The following is a 2,392-nucleotide window of genomic DNA, read 5'->3' on the forward strand; positions in this document are numbered from 1 at the left end:
TATTGATTAAGGTATCACATATTTATCCTCATCCCCCCATTCCCATCCCAAACCCCTCCCCATGCATGCCCCCACCCTTCTGTTGTCCGTGACCACTGGTTAGGCTTATATGCATGCATACAAGTCCTTTGGTTGATCTCTCCCCCTTACCCCCACCCTCCCCTACCTTCCCTCTGAGGTTTGACAGTCTGATCAAAGCTTCCCTGTCGCCAGCGGGAAATTATTTCAATCGAGGTTTGCTTTTCCCTTGTGGTGAGGAAGATCAGAATTAAAGGTTTTGTTTGTTACCTTGGTTTGAAGTGGAGCAAAATGGGATAATGACGAATAAGAAACTTTGGAGACAGTGAAGGGCAGTTTTTCCAGACTGTTGAGAGCTCAGAATCAGAGTTTAACTGGGATAGAAATCCTGCTAATAGCACCTGATGCCTTAAATCTGAGCACTCTACTTTTCGGTGTTCCAATTCAAGTTTTTGGAGCCTGCCTGTTAAAACATTCCTGGTTGGGGAGCACTTCCAGCACCAGATGGTCACCATGAAGTTCAAGCCCTTCATGACCTCAGATCGCAGCAAAAACCACAAAGGCCACTTCAATGCCCCCTTGCACGTGTGCCTCAAGATCATGTCTTCCCTGGTCTCCAAGGATCTGCGGCAGAAGTACTATTTCGGCTCCATGCCCATCTGCAAGGACGACGAGGTCCAGGTGGTTTGAGGACACCACAAAGATCAGCAAGTCGGCAAGGTGATACAGGTGTATAGAAAGAAACATGTCATCTACATCGAGCAGGTGCAGTGTGAGAAGGCTATTCACCCCAGCAAGGTGGTTATCACCAGGCTAAAACTGGACAAAGATCGAAAAAAAATTCTTGAACGCAAAGCCAAATCTCAACAAGTTGGAAAAGAGAAAGGCAAATATAAGGAAGAACTTATTGAGAAAATGCAGTAATAAATGTAACCTGTTATGTAACCACGGTTTAGCTGTAGGTTTTTAGCCTGGTGTGTATTCCTTTAAAATTGTTCAAGATGTCTCTGGAATATTTTGTTTCCTTCCTGGTTTGTTATTGATATGTGGCTCTGTATATCTATTGTTGCTGTTTGGATTAATTTTATGAATAAAAATTGGAAATGTTTCTTAATTCAAAAAATAAAATAAAAATAAAACATTACTGGTTGGAAAGTGTTTGTATAGAAGCCCATAAGTATTAAGTATTTTCTGTGTTTACCATGCTTAGCTCTCTGTAAAGAATATGGAATAATGTTAAGCACCTCATGTTCACAAGAAGCTTGAATTTTAAAATAAAAAATAAAGAAGAAATATAAATATTAAAAATAAAAAAAGAAGAAGCTTGAGTTATAGGGGCGAAATCAGGCAGGCAGGTGAGCAGTTAGGGGAGATCAGGCAGGCAGGTGAGTGGTTAGGAGCCAGTGGTCCTGGATTGCGAGAGGGATGTCCGAAAGGTCCCGGATTGTGAGAGGGTGCAGGCCAGGCTGAGGGACCCCCTCCCCTCTTCCCCCCCCCCCCCCCGCCCCCGCACAAATTTCGAGCACAGGGCCTCTAGTAGATAGATATAAAATCCATCTATAGAGAGAAATCCATCTATATAGTTAGATGTAAATATACACATCCTTACATATAGATGGATGCAAATGTATGTATATATATGTATACACACTTATATTGAGACACCTATGATCTATGTGTGTGTTCATGTTCATGTTCCCTGGCTCTGTCCACTAAGAAGTCTGGCAAGCAGCAACACCCCAGTACACTGAGCACAGCCAGCACCCAAATCCTGGCTTCTTTATACCAATCTCCACTGAAACCAACCAGGGCTTCTTACAGAAGGCCGACTCCAAGGCTGGGCCGGCAAAGTGGAAGGTGAACCTGGCGTAGCTTGTGCCGGAAACAAGGAAGTGCTCAAGGAGTGATGGGGCCTGCTGGTTCGAAGGGGCTTCTGATGGCCAAATCTGGGGTAAAGTGAACCTCAAAGTACAAAGGACAGTGACCCATTGTCTAAAACAGGAAACCCTATATCATGCTGATTTAAGTAAATGAATGCAAACATTGAAAGTTTAATGAAGAATCAGATATTTAATGACTTCAAAGTACCTCCTCCAAATAGTTATGTTTACAAAGAAAAGAAGAGCAACTTTACAGTGGAGAAATCCAGCAGCGGCTACCTTATCCAAGTGGCCAAGGTCGACATCATCGGTAATGAGGTGAACAGACAGCTGATGGGTGTAATGGAAACAGCACAACATCCCGGATCCTGCCAGAGCTCGGAGCCGGAGTCCACCTGCGAGGAAACGTCAGACAAACACAAAGCAAGGGAGAGCCAGCAAAACAGCTGCTGTCATTTCAGAAGTGGCCAAGTCAAGCAAGGTGTTTAAGATGC

The 2,392-nt window shown here is 43.9% G+C and overlaps 1 pseudogene across 1 annotated transcript; it reads left to right on the forward strand.

Annotated features, from left to right (window-relative positions):
• The first annotated feature begins 531 nt into the window (after nucleotides 1-531).
• On the forward strand, nucleotides 532-942 carry LOC308252446 (ribosomal protein uL24-like; annotated as a pseudogene). Its single transcript has one exon. The product of its transcript is annotated as a ribosomal protein uL24-like (transcript).
• The last annotated feature ends 1,450 nt before the right edge of the window (nucleotides 943-2,392 follow it).

Source organism: Plecotus auritus (genome assembly GCF_963455305.1).
Source record: "Plecotus auritus genome assembly, chromosome: 6".
Taxonomy (NCBI): Eukaryota; Metazoa; Chordata; class Mammalia; order Chiroptera; family Vespertilionidae; genus Plecotus; species Plecotus auritus.